Source organism: Petaurus breviceps, unplaced genomic scaffold (assembly GCF_028583685.1).
Source record: "Petaurus breviceps papuanus isolate PSGF00001 unplaced genomic scaffold, PetGlider_PUasm1.0 189, whole genome shotgun sequence".
In the NCBI taxonomy this organism is placed as follows: Eukaryota; Metazoa; Chordata; class Mammalia; order Diprotodontia; family Petauridae; genus Petaurus; species Petaurus breviceps.
Window position 1 is genome coordinate 1,062,909 of NW_027185809.1, and position 24,158 is coordinate 1,087,066.

The 24,158-nt window shown below is 37.9% G+C and overlaps 1 protein-coding gene and 1 long non-coding RNA gene across 2 annotated transcripts in view; one reads left to right on the forward strand and one right to left on the reverse strand.

The window, feature by feature from the left end:
* Positions 1-24,158, forward strand: part of LOC138164189 (deubiquitinase DESI2-like) — a 115,276-nt gene that overhangs the window by 13,466 nt on the left and 77,652 nt on the right. The window lies entirely within an intron of this gene.
* Positions 21,712-24,158, reverse strand: part of LOC138164192 (uncharacterized) — a 93,690-nt gene continuing 91,243 nt past the window's right edge. Inside the window, exon 3 of the long non-coding RNA XR_011169003.1 lies at positions 21,712-21,864. This is a non-coding gene — a long non-coding RNA (uncharacterized lncRNA). The remainder of the gene's footprint in view (positions 21,865-24,158) is intronic.

Genomic DNA, 24,158 nt, shown 5'->3' on the forward strand with positions numbered 1-24,158 from the left:
CATGTCAAAGCTTAAGCCCATCAGTAATGAGTCACACATGGTGGGAAGCAGCCACAGGTTCATTGTCTCCAAATTTCTTATGTGCTGAGCTAGCACAAGTGGTTGAATGGAATAAGGAAGTACAGCTTTGTACATGTTTATAATCACATAAGAAAGAGGAAAAGATTGATGGTGTGAAGTCCTAAGGATCTGGAACAGGATGGAATAAAAAGCATAGTCTCAAGATATTTTGCCTTTGCATCTCCAACACCAAGCACAACTTGTCTTGTGTAAGCGTGAGGATTGATTAAATCAATCAATCAACCACACCATCCTTAAGTAACTAAAATGACTTATATTTTGATACCTATATCAGTCAATCAATCAAAAAACATTAAACTAATTGCAAACAATCTAATCAAGTTGGAAAGGCACTGGATGAAATGAAGTAATCACAGGAAGTGTATTGGGATTGCTTAAGGTTTCCTCTATTTCTGTGGTGCCTGGATAAAAGAGCCAATTTAGAAACCAGCATTTTATTGTTGGGCCGGCAAAGACATTTTAACCAAGCCACTGACTGATAATTGTTGGGGTGGGGCAGGGAGAAGAGCCCTTCTATTTCTCCTCTTTCCCCACCCTTTGACATGAGAAGGAACTTGTGAATTTCAAAACATTGCAAGATTATGGATTTCCTGTAAGGATCCTAGTAGCATCCCTGGAATAGCAGGAGTTGGTGGCAGCATCTCTATTGGGAGCCAAAGACAAATGAGACACATCAAAGCAAGGCAGCTTGAGGACTCTACAAGGGTCCCAACAGGAAGTTAGGCCATGCTTAAGGGGAACTTAATGAGACCATCACAAAAGGGAGAAAAAGGTCTCCAGCGCTAGAAATTGTGAGCATAATCTTTTGTTGAATGACCTCACTAAGCTTCATTTTATTGAATGTAGTTGTGGGAGAGTGTGCCCCTAGTTTGTGGGGAGTCTGGCAGGCTAGTTGATATCAATTGCTAATCAATAGTGGAGCACATTGGTAGGGGCTCATAAGATATAGTACAAGTAAATTCTGCTACAATGCTTGTTTTGAAAATGTGAATTTGTCCCAAATCAATTGGTATATTAGGGAAAAATTTGAACATTATATGAATTTCAAGTATGGTTATGCTTGACTTCATCCACAAATAATGATGAGTGTAGAATACTGTACTGCTTCACAGTAACTCACAAGCGGCAAGCTGGAAGGCAAGCCAACTTCAGGGCTTCTTCAGGGTTAAACTATATTCATTGTATATCTTCTGGTGTATTAGAAGCTGCAGGTAGAGAAGAGTGGGTTCTCTACTTTATCTCTACCTTTCTATTCCCCCATGACTACGCCCCCTTAAGCATCCTTCTCACCCATTGCCTTCAATTCTGTCAATCTAGTCACCTAAAAACCGGAGTGCAAGCTGAACAGCCATGGTTGCTACCATTATTTAATGTAGCGTTTATGTGTTTTTAAACAATTTAACATGTATAAAACTGTGGTACTTTTTTTTAAAAAATTAGGTTCTCTTTTTTAAAAAAAATGTCACTCATGAAGTTTTTGAATGTTGTACCCCTGACCCCATTTTCCTTATGAACCATGTGGTTTTTATTAATTTTGCATAGCTCAGTGATTTTTAGGAATGCATATACTGCATTATACAACTGACTCTACTAGAAAGCCATACACAACTCTTCAGGATTAACCCTTAGAAGGCACAGCTAATATTAGACAGCATATAATTAGAGCAAATGTATCTGGACCCAGTCAGCATGACGTTGTGACTTGCACCAGCACTTAGCAGACACCTGGGAAATCACATGAAATGGAAAATGAGCGTTTCCTAGATCAGGAATAGCAAGGTCGGAATTGTTGAAGGTTAAATGGATTCTCATCTTGCTTTAGTGCAGAGAAACAGGAAGATATGTAAAGATCCAGGCTGAGATACTTGGTCACCCTCAAATAGAACATGGTCACAAGTCTTTATAGATAGTGGGTATGTAGTTTTGGTTGTGGGGAGAGAGATTTCATTCCAGCAGAGGGTCGTCATGAATGATTCATTTCTAGAATGTAAAATTTCAATTTATCTGTGTTATGGATTAGGAACTTATAACTGATGGAAGTTCTGTATAAGTAAGTGGTGACTTTAGAATAGTGCTGTCAAGCCCTATGGCTAGGGAGTTGATGACATGGAATAGGCCAACCGTGAAACATTCTTCCAACAGACACATTACCTAGGCATGGGATTTTTTTTTTTAAAGCAATCAGGGTTAAGTAACTTGCTCAAGGTTACACGGCTGGGTGTTTCTGGGTGTGGTACTGAGTATCTGAGCCCGGGATTCGATCTCCAGGTCATCCTGACACTGGGGCCGGTGCTCTTACTCGCTGTGCTACCTGGCCACCCCCGGGCATGGGTTCTTTATGTTCAGTGTGCTCCACAAAGATCTTGGCAGATGGAACTGCTGTATTGGTGGTGGGGATTTTCTTAATCACTTTAACATCTATGTTGGAAAGTGGCTTTCGTTAGTAAGGGATATGTAACTAAAACGCCCAAGAATAGCTAACATTCATATAGGGCTTTAATTCAGACATTTCAGGAAAGGCGGTATACCCACTTTCCTCTTCCTCTTCCAACTCTGGTCAGGTCCAGGAGCCTCAGGCTGAAGCAGGACTAAAAATGATGACAAAGCATTCTTATCACTCATAGCCTGGTCCAAATCTATACTCTAGACTTGCCCACTTCCCAAAAGATGGTGTTTATACGAGTCTAATGAGTGCCACCTTCACAAAGACATGGAGGTATCTAGGTAGCATAGGGGACACAACACTGGACTTGGAGGCAGGAGGACCTGAGTCTAAATCTCGCCTTAGACACTTCATAGCTATGTGACCCTTGACAAGTCATATAACCTTGCTCAGCCTTTGATTCCTAGTTTGGAAAATGTTGATAATAATAGTAATTCCTCAGGCTGTTGTGAGGACCGAATGAGATCATATGTATGTATGTATATGTATTATGTATATGTATATGTGTATTAATATGTATATGTGTGTCTTAATATGTATATGTATGTATGGGCAGCTAGGTGGGAAGTGGAAAGAGCACCGGGCCTAGAGTCAGGAAGACTTGAATTGAAATCCGACCTCAGACACACACTGACTGAGTGACCCTGGGCAAGTCACTAACCCTGTATGCCTCAGTTTCCTCATCTGTAAAATGAGCTGGAAAAGGAAATGGCAAATCACTCTAGTATCTTCGCTAAGAAAATCCTCAAAAGAGATCATGAGGAGTTGGACATGACTGAAAATGACTAAATAATAACAAAAATAGGTTTCTATATTTAAATATGTACATACATGAGTATGTATATACATATGTATATATGTATGTATGTATGCACATATCTTTGCAAATCTAAAGCTCTTTATAAATTCTAACTATTCTTGTCTTCCATGATAGTCTTCTTGTTCTCTTAATGAATTCAGTGCCTGGTTCATGACTTTCTTTTTTTTTTTTTCCATTTTTTCAAATGCTTTATTAACTTCTGATTTACATCATTTATTTCCTCCAGATTTTGAGTTACAAATTTTCTCCCCATTTTTCCCCTACCCACCACCACAAAATAGCAGTCCCACAGGATATCCCCTCCTCCATTCTGCTATCTCCCATATTTTTTCCCATACCCCTTTAGACTTTTCCAGTAGGGCATGGTGGATCTCTATGCCCCAGTGCCTGTATATCTTATTTCCCAATTACATGTAAAATAGTATTAATAATAGTATATATATTTAAACATTTGATTTTAAAACTTTGAATTAAAGATTCATTCCCTTCCTCCCTTGTCTCCTTTGTGACCCACCCTTACTGGGAAGATAAGCAGTTCAGTATAGGTTGTACATGTGTAGCTAATGCAAAACAATAACATAGTAGATATATTGTAAAAGACTGACTATATTTCCCTCCCTCCTGTCCCACCTCCCACTTGTTCTATTCTCTACTTTGATCCTGTCCCTTTTCAAAAGTGGATGCTTCCAATTTCCCTTCCCCCCCAGCCTGCCCTCCCTTCCATTGGATGATGGCCCCTCTCAGCCCCTTCCACCCTACTCTCCTGTAGGGTGAGATACCCTATTTAGTGTGTATTTCATTCCCTCCCCAAGCCAAATTCAATGAGAATAAGGTTGACACATTCCCTTTTGCCTTCCTATTCTTCCCCTCCATTGTAACCATTTTCCCTTGCCTCTTCTTTATGAGATAGTTTACCCCATTCTGTCTCTCCCCATCTCTTCTCATTATATTCCTCTCTCACCTCTTAATTTCACCTTTTAAGTATCATCCCTTCCTGTTAAATTGGTCCTGTGCCCTCTATTTATGTATACCTGTAAACATATATACACACATTCACATATGTATTCATATGCCCATATACCCTCATATATAGACATATATATATTTCTATTCCCTTCAACTATTTTCATACTGACAAAAGTTTCATCAGTTACAATTACTTTTTTTTTACATGTAGGAATGTTAATAATTCAACTTTGATAAGTTCCTTATGATTTCTTTTCCCTGTTTACCTTCTCATGCTTCTCTTGCTTCTTGTATCTGAATGTCAAATTTTCTATTCAACTCTGGTTTTTTCATCAAGAATGCTTGAAAATCCTCTATTCCACTGAATGACCATATTTTCCCCTGAAACATTGTAGCAGCAAGCACCCCAGCGTTCCCCAGGGTGTCTGCCAACACAGGTTCTCAGATATGCTTTGGTAAAGGAAAGCAACTCAAAATGGGTTAACAAGCTTACTTTAATCAGTCAAACATATATTGTTTACCGAGTTCAGGGGAAAAAGGTCAGCACCCCGAACTTCAGAGTATACAGACAGAATTATCAAGACAGAAACAGATCAAGTAGACAGCTTTCCAAAGTGTCCAACCATTATATCCATACCAAATCAACATCTGGGTTTCAACATCTAGGTTTTTCAAAGCCAAGGGGGGGCTCTCAACAATGGCTTCCCAGAATCCAGATCAAATCACAGAACACTTCTCAAAGTGAGCCCCAAAACAAAGCTACACATCAGGGCTTATATAGCCTTCTCCTGGCTCAGAGAATGTAACAACCTTATTGACTCACTGGCCAATCAAGAAGTATCTACTGAAAAACAAGCTTCCCTCCCCAGGCTTCTGGTGCACTTTAGCCTAGGGGCAGGGAAGATCTTTAAAATTTACATTTCCATTACAAACATGATACTCAGTTTTGTTGGGTAGGTGATTCTTGGTTTTTATCCCAGCTCCTTTGCCCTCTGGAATATCATATTCCAAGCCCTTCCATCCCTCAGTGTAGAAGCAGCCAGATCATGTGTTATCCTGATTGTATTTCCACAATATTCAAATTGTTTCTTCCTGGCTGCTTATAATATTCTCTCCTTGATCTGGGAATTCCAGAACCTGGCTATGATATTCCTAGGAGTTTTCTTTTTGGGATCTTTTTCAGGAGGTGATCAGTGGATTTTTTCAACCTCTATTTTGCCCTCTGGTTCTAAAACATCAGGGCAGTTTTCTTTGAGAACTTCCTGGAGGATGATTTCTAGGTTCTTACTTTGATCATGGCTTTCAGGTAGTCCAATGATTTTTAAATTATCTCTCCTGGATCTATTTTCCAGGTCAGTGGTTTTTCCCAGATATTTCACATTGCCTTCTATTCTTTCATTTGTTTGGATCTGTTTAACAGCATCTTGATTTCTCATAAAGTCATTAGCTTCCATTTGCTCCAATCTAATTCTGAAGCAATGATTCTCCTCATTGAGCTTTTGAGATTCTTTTTCCATCTGGCAAATTTGGCTTTTTAAGGCATTCTTCTCCTCATTGCCTTTTTGAGCCTCTTTTGCCATTTGAGTTAGTCTATTTTTTAAGGTGTGATTTTCCTCAGTCAGGCTATTGACTCTCATTTTGTAATTTTCTTGCATTGTTCTCATTTCTCTTCCCAATTTTTCCTCCACTTCTCTTATCTGCTTCTTAAGGTCCTCTGTAGCCTGTAACCAGCTTGTATTTTCCTTTGAAGCTTTTGGTGCAAGAGTTCTGACTTCACTGTCTTCCTCCTGTTCCATGATTTGATCCTTTTTTGTCCCCAAAATAGGAGTCAATAATTTTGGAATCTTCTGTCTGCTTTGTTTTCTTTGCCTGGTCATGTCTCCCCTCAGTCACTTGACCCCTGGGCTTTTTGCCACAGTAGGACTCTGCCACCAGACAGGAGAGCTTTCATCCCAAACACTGGGGTTTTGTCAGCTGCCAGAGGTATTAGATGGGTGCCCTCTCTGATGCCTCCACGCGTTCTGGCAAGCTGGACACATGCCCCAGGACCTCCACCCTAGACTGTAATACAGATCCAAGCAGGTTAAAGCAAGAGCAGTTACCCCTTAGACTGGTCGCTTGGTCCCCCTACACTCTGCAGGCCAGGAGCTGAAACTGCCATGTGGCGGTGGCTGGTTGTGCTGGCCTCTCAGCAGCTTCTCTCCCCAGGAGCAAAAGCTGATGCACTCCCACTTACTGGGTCCCAAAGTCCAGACTGCACTGACCTCTCACTTTGTCCTTCACATTTATGTGTTGATAATTCTGGAAACAGCCACAGCTGCTGCTGATCTGGAGTCCCTCCAGCTGGTGGCTGGTCAGGCCTGCCCTGGGGCTAAAACCTCTGGCTCACTCAGGCCTGGGCTCGGCTCCCAGAGTGCTGTGCTGGCTAATTCCTGCTGGCCTGCCGGGCTGTCCTCAGAGGGAGGTTAGGTTCTCTGTGTCATTTTGTGGATTCTGCAGCTCCAAAGTTTGTTCAGAGCCCCCTTTTACATTGATTAGGGAAGGTGGAAGCCCGAGCCGCTTGGAGGTCTACTCCGCCATCTTGGCTCCGCCCCCAGTTCATGACTTTCTAATCTAACTCTTGCCATCCTACTTGGGGACATCAGCATACATATTGTTACTACCCCAAACAGCCTAACCTCATGATTCCTCACTGTACTCCTTTCCCATGATGTACACTTACAGCACAGTTACACATAGAGATCATTACATCTTTGATCTTGCCATCAACCACAAGGGCCCCACGTCTGTGTTCATGGACTCTGAAGTTCCTTTATTCATCATAATATGTTGCAATTTTGCCTCCCCCCTCTCTCTTGCAACTCCAAACCCCATCCTTTATTCTCATTGTGACCTCCAATCTCTCCATCCCTCACTTCTTTCCTAGGCCATCACCCCTACTGTGGTTACATTCTCTTTCCTTCTACAGATATATTTCACATCAGCTCTTATGATCTTTGTTTATCAAATGGAGAATTCAAGTAAAGACAAGTGATTTTGCTTGGGTTGAGGTTCATGGTATAATTGGGATTAGAAGCACTGGGCTTCTGGATTTATCAAAGGTGTTTAATAGGTGACCGCCTGGCTGCATTGCAACACTACCACTGTAGGCTGGAGCTGGGTTAAAAAGTAACTAGGAAATATTTAACAAATTAAAAACATACAATACAACATAGATAATGTGAATATGTGGTTTTCTAAGTCAGTATACAGCCAGCAGGGACCTGCACATACAAGTTAGTGGCCCCCTTTCCATTTGAGTCTGAAGCCGCTGGTGTAAAGCTTCGGAAGAAGGATAAAGGGTAGATAACTAGGGTGCTGGCGTTGCTGAAGTCAGATTTCAAAGCAGCTCACGCAGCTCTACATTCCTCCAGGTTAACGTCCCCATGCCACCACTCTTCTCCTGCCTTTTGGTTTTAGAGAGAGAATTACAATTTCTTCTTTAGCTATCTACTAAGTGTTAATGATTCTGATTCTGTTTTTCTTCATGGAAAGCGTCTGCGGCTCACCCCAATGTGTGTATTTCCCTGTGTATATTTTGATCATGGTTAGAGAGGACAACTGGGGAAAAAAGGCTTTAGTTGCTAGCATGTGTGTGAGTGGATAGTGATTTGAAATTAGTCTGGAAAGATAGGTCGGAATCAAATTGTGGAGGGCTTTAAATAAAAAACGGAGGAGTTTGTATTTGTTCCTAAAGGCCTTCATCAGACAAACTTGCTATAAAATGTTCTTCCAGTTTCTTGTTTTCCTTCTAATCTTGGTTGTATTAGCTTTGTTTGTGGGCCTTATCTCTTCTTAATTCTACTACTTTCATCTGATTCAATCTGTTTTCAGATCTTGTATGAGAATACACCCCACTCAAGGTATCTAAGCTTGGGTTAGCTTGGTGGTGCAGTGGATAAAGTGTTATACCCACATCAGGAAGACCTGAGTTCAAATTCAGCCTCAGACACTTACTAGTTGTGGGCAAGTCTCTAAACCTCTTCCAGTTTCAGTATTTTCAGCTGTAAAATGGTGATAATAATAACACCTACTTCCCAGCATTGTTGTAAGGATCAAAAGGGATAATATTTGTAAAGTACTTAACATAGTGTCTAGCACACAGTAGGTGTCTAGTAATTGCTTGTTTCCTTCCTTTCTTCTAACCCTTAAAATACCCAAAACCTGTCAGGGTGTGTTTTCAGTGGGAAACATTATCCGAAAAGCCTTCCTTCTTTTTCTGTACACTTAGCTTTACAGGTTGCATTACAGAACCCAGCAGAGGACAACAGGTGTCAGTTGGAACCACCCAAGCCTGTGCAGAATTAATTTAAATGTTCAAGGAATTGTTAGGCATATATTCCTCCCCCAAAGCAAGGGAATGACTTTCAGTTACTCTTCCATTGTGTTCATGGGTTTCTATGGCAAGACTAAAGCCTATTTAGGGGAGAAGAAAAAGGGATGGGATGGTACAGAAATAGAATAGAAATGTAATGAAATTCATTATTAGAGAAAAGAAGAGGAAAGGAAAAAGAAGTAAAGAGATAAAGGGGGAAAATGCGCATCTAGGGCAGGGGAGAAGATTGCCTTCGGTTTTCTCAAGTGCCATTCAGACCTGGATCTGAATCTGGATTGGTTTGTGGGCCTTCTTTCTTCTTAATTCCACTACTATAGGTAGTACTCTTTCACAAATGAAACTTTGAAGCTGTTTAAGCCTACAAGTTTCTCCATTGGACACATTTCTTTTCTTTGTTGTTGGGTCATTTCAGTTGGATTTGACTCTTCATGACCCCATTTGAGGTTTTCTTGGCAAAGATACTGGAGTGATTTGTCATCTCCTTTTCCAGCTCATTTTACAGATGAGGAAAGTGAGACAAACAGGGTTAAGACGCCTGTCCAGGGTCACATAGCTAGTAAGCATCTGAGGCCAGATTTGAACTCAGGAAGATGAGTCTTCCTGATTCCAGGCCTGGCACTCTATTCACTGTGCAATGTAGCTGCCCCTTAGTCCCTTAGGGAACTCATTTTCTCCCATGGCTAACATAATACATTTTAACCTCTTTCTCCCCTAATCCCAGTCATCTGGAAAAGCCACCCTGCATGCAAACTCCAAGTTCCCAAGCTCCGATCTGCTGCTTTTCTGTGCTTCTGTCCAAATTCACTTGAACCCTATCTATCCTCTTAGTCTCCATCCTTCCTTCCCCTGTCTATCCCTTTCATTGGGCCTCAATTCTCCCCCATTCCATTGTTAACAAACTTCCCTTCCTTGGGTCACTTTCTCACAATAACCCAAATCTGGTTTTTCCCTGAGGATTCTACACTTCTATCTTCTCTTTCTAATGCTGACCACTCCTTTCCCCACTCCCTTGTCTTATAAGCCTTAGAGGTGAAGCTATCTCATTCTTTACTCTTCACTGCCCATTCTAAAATACTTGCTTTGCCAGCACTGAATCATAGTAATAAATAATAACAAATTAATAAATACACTTTAATAAATAAACAAACTTAATAAGTACTTGTTGATTTAACTTCACCATTATAATCTAAAACCGGAAAGGTTTAAATGACCTCAGAGGTCATTTAGTTCAACCTTTCCCATTTTATAGATGAGGAAAGCAGGGTTTACAATTAGAAAATGACTTGTTCAGATTGGCTAAGATGACAAAACAGGAAAAAGACAAATTCTGGAGAGGATGTGGGCAAATTGGAACATTAATGCATTGCTGGTAGAGTTGTGAACTGATCCAGCCTTTCTGGAGAGCAATCTGGAATTATGCCCAAAGGGCTAGAAATCATTTCATATCCTTTGACCCAGCAATACCACTCCCAGGGTTATATCCCAAAGAGATCATAGAAGTGGGAGGAAGACCCATATGTACAAAAATGTTTATAGCAGCTCTTTTTGTGGTGGCAAAGAATTGGAAATTAAGGGGGTGCCCATCAATTGGGGAATGGCTGAACAAATTGTGGTATATGCATGTTATGGAATACTATTGTGCTATAAGAAACGAGGAACAGATGGTCTTCATATTTACCTGGAGAGGCTTATACAAACTGATGCTGAGGGAGAAGAGTAGAACCAGGAGAAATTTGTACACGATTACAGACACAACGTGTGATGACCAACTTTGATAGACTGGACTCTTCTCAGCAATGCAGTGATATAAGTCAATCCCAAAAGACTCATGACGGAGAGAAATATGTGCATCCAGAGAAAGAACTAGAAAGAACTGAGTGTATATCCAGGTGGAAGCAAAAATACCTGATCTTTTTCCTCTTTATGGTTTTTTTTTGGTTTTATGTCCTCTTTACCATTTTTTCATTCCATCTGATGCAATCTGTGTTTATAACCTGATTAATGTATAATATGAAAGTATTTACAGATCCTATACTTGACTATATGCTGCCATGGTGGGGCGAGGAGGGAAGGGGACAAAATGTGAAACTCAAGGAATTGTGGAATTGAATCCTGTAAACTAAAAAGAAACAAACAAATGAATTAAAAAATAAAAAAAAAAAGAAAATGACTTGTTCAAGGTCACCTTTGAAGTTAATTCCATCTGACTTTACCATTTCCTCCCAATTCTTGTAGCTGTCAGTTACTATTGTCCTTAACACCCTCCCATTTTTCATGACGTTGTCACCTGACTCACAGTCAATATCCACAATGAAGCCTCTTCTAATATCACCATATCATACTATATCAAGCTTCTCAGTTTCTATGACTTCTCCTTCCACTCCACTTAAGTCATTTAGCAGGTTCTCTTAACCTTCACTGCCACTTCATTTTACCCTAGTTCCAAAATTTGAAATTATCTTCCTTGGTCCCAATCTGTTATCTCTCTAACTCTCCTTGTCCTTTACTTGCCCTATACCTATTTGCCTCTGTCATGACTATATAACCTGTGACCCAGAACTGAAGTTCTGCATTTACAAGGACTTTATTCAGTTTTGGGGACTTCTCAATAATCATACCCCAGTTGCTTTATGTCTCACCCAGTATTTAATCTAGGAACACCAGAATTTGGCTTACATCTAGCCCTATAATTTCTATAGAGAAAAGATGAAAAGGGCCCTCACTTTCCATGCTGGAACTGAGGCTAACAAGACATTAAATTCAAGATGGGCCATCTCTCACTCAACAACCACAAGAACAAGGAAATCAAAGGACTGACACCATAGTTCATGAACATTCAAAACAACTGTCCTTCCTTCTTGGGTGAACTCTGTCTCTCTTAAGTTTTCCTCAATCACAGAATTACTGAATCTAGGAATTGGAAGAGATCTCAGAGACATTCTAATCTAACCCATATTTGTATTAGAAATTCCTCTACAACATCCTCAAGAAGTGGTCAGCCTTCACTTGAAGATTTCTACTTTCCATTACCTTCCAAGGAAACCCATTCTACTTTCAAAAAACTATAATTTTAAAGAAGTTTTTCTGCACATCAAGCCTAAATCTGCCTCTCTGCAGCTTCCAACCATTCTTCCTAAGTTTTCCCTTTGGGATCAAGCAGGATAAATTTAATCTTTCTCCAGCATGAAAGTCCTTCAAATGCTTAAAGATAGCCATCATGTTTTTCCTATTTCTTCTTTTCTCCATACTAACATCTTTGGTTTCTTCAAATGATCTTTATGTAGCATCATTTCCTCTCCCCTTACCATTCTATTGTGTGTCTGTTGATGCTTTCATTAATCAGTCTTTCCTAAAATTGGCTCCCGAAACTGGTTCATCTAGTGTGATATACAGTGAAACTATTATATCCCTGGTTTAAACACTGTCCCACTTGATGTAGACTAAGGTCATATCAGCTTTTCCACCCCAGCTACACTGTTATTGACTTACATTGAGCTCAAGATCCATCCACAGGTATTTTTCTTTTTCTTTCAAAATATTTTATTGATATTTTGTCATTACATTTAATTTATTTAAATTATAATTTTGAGAAATTATAGTTTCTCAATATATGCCTTCCTTTACCTCCTCCCAGGGAGCCTTCTTTTGTAAGAAAATAAAAATAAACAAAACCAACAGATACATTGCAACATTTCACACTCATGATCCACTACTACCTTTCCAATGAAAAGAGGGAGATATGTAACACCTTTTTTTACATTACTTAGCTCATTAAAGCCTAGGAGAAATATAATGACTGCTAAGGTTCATGTGGTTCTTTACTCTTTGACTTTAAAGGAGTTTATTTTAGATGAAAAGCTATGAGTTCAGTCAAAATTTTTCTGGGTCCCCAGTTAGGAAAATTCCTAACATTTACTCCACCTATCTTTGCATTGATAGCTATTTCTAGTTAACTTCTGGTTTCTTGGTGGTTTAGGAAAAACTCAGTTTACTGAAATAATTTAGGTAACAAAACAAGAAATTACATTATTTTTTCTAAGGATAGACAGAAACTGGGAAGAGAAATTGGGACTTCTCTCAATCCAAGTTTTCTACTCTGAAATGTTGACCACCCTCCTTGATATCTCCCTTCTCTGTCACACCTCAGTGCCACCTTTGCTCCTGATGGGTGTGTCAGAAGACTACATTTTGTTCAAACTCTAAAATCTATCTAGCTTGATAATTTGTAGATGACCCTGGGGTTGGCCAAGGTTCCTATCTGAATACAATTATCATGCAAGATCTCTACATTTTGAAGGACTCTTCCATATGTAGTCTAAAGCTTATAAGATTGACTGGGCATTTTATCATTTCATTTAATCAGGGTGAGGTTGAGTAAAATCAATCATCCCACCCTTATAAAGCAAGATTGGACATTATAATTCCTCAGCATTCAGTTTCATTCATTGTTCTTTTTGTTGACATTATTAGAGTCAATTTGGTTCACACAAATATTCCTTTGTTTCATTGAACTGAGTTTCTCTAGGTCTTTTTTCACATGAATTATTGACTAGTTATGCCTCCCTGTCTTATATCTGTGAAGTTAATTTTTTTTCCTCTTCAGGCTTAGGATTTTACATTTATCTTTACCAAATTTCATCTTATTAGATTTGGTCTATGATCCTAGACTGCTGAAACTTTTCGGTTTGTGACTGGCATTCAATGGGTTAGCCATCTCTCTCAGTTTTATATCATCTGCAATCTGATACTGCAGATCTATACTTTCATCTAAGTCATTGATAAAAATGTTCAATAGTGCAGTATAGATCCATTAGAGACTGCCTTTCAAATGGATATTAACCTATTAATGACTACTCTTTGGATCAAGACATTTAAACAGTTTCTAATCAATGTAACGCTACAAATAATTTTGTCCACATTTCTTTATCTTGACTGTAAGAATAGCACAAAAGACTTTCAAATGTGTCAAACTGTGGATGACCTTCTCCCATAGCTTCATCAGACAATAATGAGAACAATAGAATTTAGTGAGTGCCATCATGTACAGTCTTCCTTTTTCTTCCATCAAGGAAAACCCGAGTTCTCAGACTCCTACACACAACAAGAGCAATCTTCTCAAGTCCTCTCCCTATACTGTTGCCTTTGATATTCATATATTACCTGTACAAAGGTAAATTTGTGGTTCCTTAAAATGTAATTTATTTTATGGCCTGTATCAGTGCCCCCCCAACCACCCTCCAGAAACACAGGAGGTGAGTTTGAATCCTAGCTCTGCCATTGTGTGTGTGACCTTGGGCTTAACCTTTTTAAGTCACAGTTTCCTTCTCTGCAAAATAAGGGGGTTGGACTAAATGACCTCTTAGAATTTTTTCCAACACTAGATCTATGAATCCATGATCTATGATCCAACTGTCCAACATCCAGGAATAAAAATGAGCAAATTAATGAATTAGAATTTTCTGATCTTTGTTTTATTGTGAAGGACACTTACTAGTTTAAATAATATTAAAAATTTTAATTATAGAAGACAAGATGTAAAAGTAATATTGACATTTTAGCATATTTCTAATGATGTCACGTATACAAGTGTTTTGAATGGTACAAAATAACACAAATGTAAGGTATATTGTTGAGTTTATAAGTGGAATATCATTGGCTAAATATTGACTATAAGGTACAATACCTTTTCAAATCAATAAATGGTTGGAATTAAAAATAGATGTTCAAACAGGGCCATTTCCGTAGATAATATACTCATTGATCTTTTTTTTTGTTTGTTTTTTATTGTTTGTAGAGCAAAATGATCTGAGACATGCCTATATTCTATGCTGTGCACATACTTTAAACTTTAATAGTATAAAGCTAAACTAAGACATTTGGGACACTTTGACTATGCACATAAACACATATATTTACATGCTAGCAGGTACTAATTGCAGCATGATATAGTTTGTTTTGTACTTGGTTCTTATTTTGTTCCTTTAACTTCCAATATTTGTATTTGTTTTGTACGTTAAAACGTATGGATATTGTGGATGGGAGATGATGTCTAGTAACAATTACCTGGCAATACAGCAATAGTACTATTGCTCACCATGTTTATTGAATTATTGAAAATTTAATGAAGTTATTGAGAAGAACAATTTTATTCTAATTTTTAAAAGTCAAAGTCCATCTCTTTTGCTTTTTTAGTAAAATATCCCTAAACCTGAATTCCTTGTCCATTTGGAACAAGGGAAATCCTGGGAAATGAAGCCTTTTTTATTTCTGACTATGTTGTCTTTAGTCCGTCTGTCCTCACTCACTCCTAATATGGTGGAGAACAGAGCATCTGGCATTGGGCTTGCAGAGATGCATAATTGACCATGTGACCTTATGTCTTATGCCAGTGTGGTACTAATGACCATATGACAAGAGACAGCATCCCCAGAGGAATTCTCCTTTTTGTCAAAGATTTCTTTTTAATTAGCATCATTGAGAAAATAGTCTCCTTGCTTTTCTGATTAAGAAATCTCAGAATCTCCAAGTTGGAATACATCTTAGAAGTATTTTAGTCCAGCTGATATCTGAGCAGGGATTCCACCCTGCAATATCCCAGGCAAATGACAATTTAGCCTCTGTTTGAAGACTTTCAGTAATGGGGAACTCTCTTCCTAACATAGTCCATTCTACTTCTGAACAGTTCTAATAGTTTAGGATGTTTTTCTTGACATAGAGCTTAAATCTGTTTCTCTGCAATTTCCACCTATTGCCCACAGATCTATTCTATGTGACCCAGCAGAAAAAAATATAGTTTGTCTTCCCTATGACAACTCTTCAAAGACTTGAAGACTGCAAATATATCTCGCCTAAATCTTCTATTTTCCAGCATAAGAATGTCTGGTTTCTTCAGCTGAATGCCACATGGCATGGTCTCTGCTCCTCTCACTGACCTGGTTGCTCTTCTCTGCTTCTTTTTCTAAATAATTGTAAATCATTCCTCTAATAGTTCATTCTAGAATTTTGCCATAAATTAGAGTAAAGCTTATAGAATGATATTTCAAAGACTCTACCTGTTTTCTCTTTTTAAAAACTAAGACGTGTCCATTTTCAGGAGTGGAATTGGGACTTGAACCCAGGTCTTTCTGGCCACAAAGAATGTCCTGCCTGCCATATCACTTTTGCCTCTGTAGTTACACATTCCTTTGAGTTATGGAATTTGATTCAATTCAACAGAGATTTATTGAATATCCCTGCTATCAAGGTACTATAGGTATTGGGAAGCAAATATGAAAAATGATGTAAATATATTTTGTATGATTTCATATGGGTAATTGATATCATATTGCCTGGCTTCTCAGAAGGTCAAAATGAAAAAAAATGTTAAAGAGAAATAAATAATAAATATGAAGAAGAAAAAAAATTATGTAATCCTCAACCTTGAGAAGCTTATGAAGGGGAATATGACATATATGTGTAGGGGAGAGTGAACTTAGTATTTATCCTTCCCCCAACTCAGCTGATACATTCATAGGATATAATTACAGATGGTGAGGTGTCTGTGTGCTAACAAATTGCTAACACACAGTGATCCCTTTGGGAAATATGAACATCTCTCTCTGATTCAGTCAGAAGGGAACAATGTCATTGAATGACTGTTAACCCCCCTTGGTTATGCCCTTGCAGGACTTTAAATAACTAAGCCCTGGAGACACTCTTCAGTTGGAGTTAGCCTGGAAGGGTCAAGGCTTGAGCCAGTGGTTGGGAAAGAACCAAACTTATCAGTTTTCTCCTCAGTCTTCCTTCATTGGTCATAGCAGCAGTTAGTCACCCAGAGGTAGACACCCCACTCAGAAGTTAAGAGTTAGTTCAAAACAGTTTGAGGCACCCTAAGAGAGAGTGAGAAGATGCATATTCTCCAAATCAATAGGTACAGTGAGGCATCTGAGTGCACTTGGGTCTGGAAGCAGTTTTTGAGGAAAAGGGTCTCTTGGTGGAAGAAAAGAGAGTTGGCTATGTAACTCTAGAAACTGAGAAGCAGCAACATGAGGACTCCACAAAGAGGGAAAGGAGATGGAAACCCTGTTATACCAAAGTTCCAAGTTATCTTGATTACATATGTTCCCTATGCATGTGTCTTGTTACTATTATATTTTGAGTGTACTATTCCAATGAATACTGTGTGCATTTATGGAAAGGTATCTAAGTTTTCTGAGTAGCCTATGTTTTGTAGTTACTATTTTTCCTACATCATCTTTTCCCAAAAGCTAATTGTGACAACTGACTGATTGTTAATGGTAACATAGTGGTGGGGGCTCATGAACTATAATGTTAAGAGTGAGTACTCATAATCTAGAGAGATTCTCCATCCTCTTGGATGCCCTAGTTTGCAAGGATCTACTGAAGAAAAATGAGCATTTTTTCGGTTATTAGTAGGCTTACTTGTGGTACTGCTGTATTGCTTTGTTCTACTGATTAGGCATGTTTGCTTATATATGTATGTGCTGTTATGACATGTGCATGTAATATGTCCTACACATAATCTAGAATGTTAGTCACTAGAGAGTTATCTAGGATTTGGGACTGTTGACAGATATTTCCCAAAGCACACTGGTTGATTTTCTGAGAACAATAAATGTTTAAATGAGGGGAGGATGAAAGGGTAGATCCTTTCAGATTTGAACAGATCATTTCACATCTTGTAAAGGCTGTAAAACTTTCATCTGAACTAAATCTATGCTCCTTTATATATGCAAATAAATATAAAATAAAGTAGAGATAAAGGCAAGGTACCCTCAGAAAATCTAAAGAGGCAGTGCAAAGTTTTAACTAGGGACATAAAGGAAGGCTTCATGGAAGAAATTGTACCTGAGCCTAACCTTAAAGGAATATTAATAATAACAGCAAAAATAACAATAATAAATCACATTTAAATTGTGCTTTAAAGTTTACAAATCATCCTACATATGCTGTTTTTAAAAAAATAATGTATTTTCCTCAATTATATGTTAAAATAATTTAAAATATCATTTTAAATTTAATAAATCACATTTAACAAATTAAATAATTCAATACATTAAAATTAATAAATTAGTTTAATTTATTTTAAATTAAATTTAATACATTAATTTAATTTATTTTAAATTAAATTAAATTTAATAAATAAATTTAATTTTAATAATAATTTTATTTGTTTTTGTTTTTTGTTTTTGCTTTTTGGAGGGCAACTGGGGGTAAGTGACTTGCCCAAAGTCACATGGCTAGGTGTGTGTGTGTGTGTGTGTGTGTGTGTGTGTGTGTGTGAAGTGTCTGAGGCAGGATCCAAACCCAGGTCCTCCTGACTCCAGGGCCAGCACTCTATTCACTGCACCACCTAGCCAACCCTTTTAATAATAATTTTAAATAATAATTAAAAAGTTTTGAGTTCCAAATTCTATTCCTTCCTCCCTCTCTTATTCTCTTTCCCCCTTCCTGAGATGGTAAGTAGTCTGATATAGGTTATACATGTACATTCATTCTACATATATTATTGCATTCAATCTTCACAAATAATATTTATGAGATTGCTACTAAGGATATTAATATGCCCATTTTATAGATGAGGAAACTGAGATTCAAAGAAGTTAAGTGACTTGCCTAGAGTAATATAGTTAATGATAATAATAATAGCAATAGTTTTATATAGTGCTTTAAAGTTTGTAAACTGTCTGAGGGAAAATCTGAAACTAGGTCTTCCTGATTCCAAGTCTTCCCCTCTATTTACTAAGCCAAGTTGCCTAAGAATGATTCCTTACTTCCCTTCTCTCCTTTATTAATTTTAAATATAGGATAAAATTCAGAGAGAGAAAAGGTCTCAATCAGGTATGTTCTTTAGTACATGTTTATTGCTTTCCAGATACTGTTCCTACAATTCAGGTAATTGTAACCAAGTGAATGGTGTTAGCTACTATATATATTATATATAGTTATAATTAAGCAGACGAACAGGGCAGGTTTTCCCTAGCAATGGATTACCGAGTCATGATGAACTTATCACATTTCCACTAATTTAGATATTGGGCTAAACCTATTTTCCACCAAACTACCTCTTGGTTTTCCTAGCAGTTCTTGTTAAATAAGGAGTTTCTTCCCTTTGTAGCCTGTGCTGCTGGATTTGTTGAATTGTTATTGAGTTGTTTTTCAGTCCTGCTCAATGCTTCATGACCCCATTTAGGGTTTTCTTGGCAAAGATACTGGAGTGGTTCACCATATTGCCCTACAGTTGTCTGTTTCTAGGTTTTACTATCTAGTTTATCCCACTGATCTACTCTTGTGTACTCTTACCATATCCTTTTTTAGCTTTTCTTCTAAATTAGAGTTTCATTTTACCTGTTCTCTAGCCAGTAGATGATCTGATATTGCACAGACAGCTATTTCTGAAATGACTGCTATGTCAGTAACCTGTCTGTGAGGATTCAGATAATTTCATTTTTGTGTGTGATGTCTTTTCATTGGGGTTGTTGTGAGGATAAATGAGAGAATATTTTTAAAGCTCTTAGCAGAGTGCCTGGCAAATAGTAGGCACTATATAAATATTAATTCTGCCCCTCTTCCCATCCTCGTACTGCACACCATGCCCTCTGATTCTTCTGGAAGAACATGTTTGGTATCTATCTCTGTGGCTTCATATTAATCTACAAGCCTGTGAATTCGTTCATTTCTTCCTGACAAAGCATAATTTTGTGACATAGGGTTTTGTTTTGCTTTTGTTTTGGGGAGTTGTTTTCCCTGTGCCCAACCTCATACTGAAGCTAATCAGTAACAATAGATTTTGATAATTATTTAATTAGAATATAATTTGAGATCTAGTAATGCTAATCTCCCTTCATTTTTTCTACTTCCTACTTTCTAAAAAATAATTTCTTTTGTATAATTTTAAAAATATATTTATTATCCCTCCTTTCCCCAATGAATAACAAAAAGAGAAAAGGAAAACCCTTAAAATATGTTTATTCCAGTATGACAAATTCCTTCACTGGTTGTGTCCAGAAAGTATGTCTCATTCCTCATCAATTCTCTAGCAGGAAGTGGGTGGTGTATTTCATCTCCTAAGGTTTTAGCAGATAGATATGAGAAAGCAAAACATTTCAGGCATGGGAATGGCCTGCATGAATGCATGGAGGTAGGAGACAATAATAATAGTAGCTAATATTTATATGGCACTCTAAAGCCTGTAAAATACTTTATGTATATTAACTCTGGGACTGATGAGACATAGGAAGAGCCAGTCATCCGGTCTGGCTGAAATATGAAATGTATGCAGGATAGGGAAAGTGAGGTATGTTTGGAAAGGTAGTTGGGAGACAGACTGTGGAAGGCCTTAAATGACAGACTGAATTTTGATGCACATGTGGCCATGAGATGATCAATCACAATGCTAACCAAGAATCCACTTTATGATATGGATGGGTAGGGGTACAGAACTCAGAGCCAAGAACTGGAAGAACCTTAACTTTGCTTAGGGGTCTGCTGGAGCCCTTGCTTGAAGGAGCATATTGTTAAATTTTCAGTATGCTCATTTACACCTTGGAAACTGACAAAGACTACAAAAAGAGATGGAGAAAATAATAATCATATGAATTAAGCAGGAACAGCTGCGGACTTCAGCAAACATTAGTTTAGCATAGATCATACGATTATAAGGAACCTCAAGGGATTATCTAGTCTAGCTCCCTATATTTGCACAAATGAGGTATTATCCCTTTCTTAAAGATGAGGTAATCTAGGTTCAAAAACATCTCAGACCTGACTTCTGACTCTCTTGGATATAGATCTGGGCAATGGATTTCCCCTACCTTTACCCTCCCCCCACCCCCATTAAAATTCTCTTGCGTGTTTCTCTCTGCAGGGAGCATCTTTCAGCTAGCTGTCACTTAGGATTTAAGAAGCAGTGTGCTGTATGGAAAGGGCACCACACACTCCCCCCCATACATATACACATACACATATGCATATATATACATATATATGTATATATAAAATAACTGGGCATTCTTGGGCAAACTAAGCCTTCTGGACCTCATTTGGGTCCTTTCCAGCCTTAGGATCTGTGATGAATGAGTCCATGCTAAGGGATCCTATAGTTGAATTATAGATTTAAACCTGGACAGGACCCCAGAAGTCATCTAAATCATAGGTCCCATTTTGCAGATGATGAAACTGAGGCACAGAAAGCTTAAGCAAATGCCCAAGGCTACAAAGGTAGGTGTCAAGAGGCAAGATTTGAATCCAGGTCTGACTCCAAAGCCATCAATGTTTCTGCTGTACTGCTCTATGATTCTATGATTTCAAGAGTGATATGAAGTGGGTAATATTAGTATCTGAATTATAAGTGAATACAAGGTGATTGTGCTCAGTGCCATATCCTCTTTTTTTAGCCTTTCTTCTAAATTAGGGTTTCTTTTTGCCTGTTCTCTAACCAGTAGATGATTTGATATTGCACAGACAGCTATTTCTGAAATGACTGCCATGTCAGTAACCTGTCTGTGAGGATTCACATAATTTCATTTTTGTGTGTGATGTCTTCTCAGTGGGGTTGTTGTGAGAATAAATGAGAGAATATTTTTAAAGCTCTTAGCAGAGTGCCTGGCACACAGTAGGCACTATGTGCAGCGGATAGAGTGCTGGGCCTAGAGTTAAGAGACTCATCTTCCCGAGTTCAAATCTGGCCTCAGGTACTTACTAGTTGGGTGACCCTGGACAAGTCACAACTACTTGCCTCAGAAAATGACCTGAAGAAGGAAATGGCAAGTCATTCCAGTCTCTTTGCCAAGAATACCCCAAATGGGGTCATGAAGAGTTGGATAGGACTGAAATGACTAAAGAGGGACAGGACTCAGGACCAGGAATGGGCAGACCTTTAGCTTTGCTCAGCGGTGTGCTGGAGCCGGCCCAAATGGGCTTGAAAGAAAAGATTGTTAAATTTCTAGTGTGAGCATTTATACCTTGGGAACTGGCAAGTGTTACAAAAAGTGATAGAGGAAATAGTAATTCAGATTAAACTTCAAAGTGTGTCCTGAGTAAATTTTATTTTGGAGAACCAGTTGTTAATCATTTACCAGCACACTCCTGGCTCTGCTCCTCATTTCAGTCATTGCTGGACTTAGTTTCTTTGTTCTGCACCTCATTATGTTTCTCTACTGGCAAAGGGTTGTGTATAACCTGGACAAAAGATGCAGAAAACACTTTACTTTCTTTAAAAAAATTATTGTGAACTCAACAAATCAACAAAAACGAACATTTCTATATACAAAGAACAACAGAGAATTGCATATGAAACTGAATTTCTATTACATAATGAAAAAAGTATATATTCAATTTAATGCAGTAGTCCACACATTTCATTTCATTTTCTTTTCTTTTTTTTTTTGAGGGGGAAAGGCAGGGAAATTGGGGTTAAGTGACTTGCCCGAGGTCAAACAGCTAGTAAGTAAGTGTCCAAGTGTCCGAGATGGGCTTTGAATTCAGGTCCTCCTAACTCCAGAGTCAGTGCACTCTTTACTGCACCACCTAGCTGCTCCCAGCTACACATTTCTAATGATGCTTTTAAATTTTTTTTTAAATAATGTAAATGGGTATCATATTTTGTCAAAAACTTTCCCTGTACTTATGAATATAATTGCATGATTTAAAAATTATTTTTGTTATTAATAAGGTCTACTGTGTTTAGAGTTTTCCTAATATTGAGCCAATCCTGCATTCCTAGTATAAATCTAACCTGGTCCAATGGTATAGTCATTTGACGTTGTTGTTCTAGCTTCTCTGCTAACATTTTATTCAACATTTTTGCATCAATATTCATTAGAGATATTGGTCTATAGTTTTCTGCTTTTTCTCTTTCTGGATTAGGTATTAGGACCATATATGTTTTACAGAAGATATTTAGCAGAATACCCTTCTTTCCCAATTTATTATATATGTATGTGTGTGTGTATATATATATGTATATATATATATCTCACAAAGAATTTATATAATGTTGGAATTAATTGCTCGTTGGATGACAGAATTCACTTATAAATTCATCCGATACTGATTTCCCTCTCCCTGCTCCCCCCCACCATCCCCTTAGCCTTTGAAAGTTTCTTTTTTACTTGTTCAATTTCTATTTATGACATTGTTATTGGAATTCTCTATTTCTTATGTTAACTTGAGTATTTTATAGTTTTGTAAATATCCATCTATTTCATTTGTTATCAGTTTCACTGGCATATAATTGGGCAAAATAGTTTCTAATACTTTCCTTCATCTCCTCTATATTTTTTGCAACTAATTTTTCGTTTTCATTTTGCCTATATAGAAGCATTTATCTTTTTTGATTTTCCCCTTAGTATTTTGGAATAGATTGTTCCTTATTCTTATCTGCAGTCTCTGAAAATGGGGTTAATCCAATTAGCCAATATCTCTCATAGGAAGAAAAAATTGGGAGGATCATGGTAAAACCTCCCTCAAGGCAGAGGCATAAATTATATAAAGACAGAGTGTTGGACACAAAGGATGAAGAACAACTAGAATACAATGTTATTGCATGAGACAACAAAAGAATAATTTAAGGTAGAGAAGGGGCAAGTATATGACAGTGTATCTGAGGGACTGGACTGGAGTGTGGGGAAGGAACTGTGTCCTAACCACTTCTCGGGACACATATGTTCTGGCTGTCTCCTATGCCTGGAATTTTCTCCCTCCTTGTCTCTATCTCTGAGATTTCCTGGGATTGTCTGACTTCCTGCAAGTCCCAGCTAAAATCTTTCTATAGGAAGCCTATCCCTATCTCCTTTAATTCCAATAATAATCCCTATGTTGATTTTTCCACACAGAACTAGTTTGTATATGGTTATTTGCACGTGCTGTTTCTACAACTAGATTGCAAACTCCTTGACAGCCAGGATTGCTTTTGGCCAAGCTTAGCACAGTGCCTGGCACGTAGAAGAAAATTGCTTGTAGACTTGACTTGACTTTATGGAACCCTTGATTTTGGAAGTCTTTGACCATAGAGACCAGGCTGAGTAGAACCTTTGGCAAGCACTGAGGGAGTGGCTAGGCCAAAAGACCACTGATTGGGCTTCTGGAACTTTAAGCTCCCCAAAGCAGCCACTTGCTATAACACTTCTAGAAAACATTTGCTTGTCTATTGCTAAGCCCTAGTTGGTACTGAAAGGGTAGCATCAGATTACCCTTCATCCAGGCTTGCCTCTTAGGAGTTGGGTGATATCAAATGGTCCTTCTATTGATATGGGTAGGATACAGGAGGCCTTTATTTTATTTTTTTTATATGTATGGAAGACACCTTGTTTAAATTCAGTTAAGACATTTTCAAACAAATTATAATTATAGACTTTATGGTTTTATATGCAATCTTTTCATATTTGAATTTTGATTGACACTATTTAAAATAATAGAGTAAATATGTTCAAAATAATTGATGATATATGTTTGGCTTTGTCTCAGGCCATAAC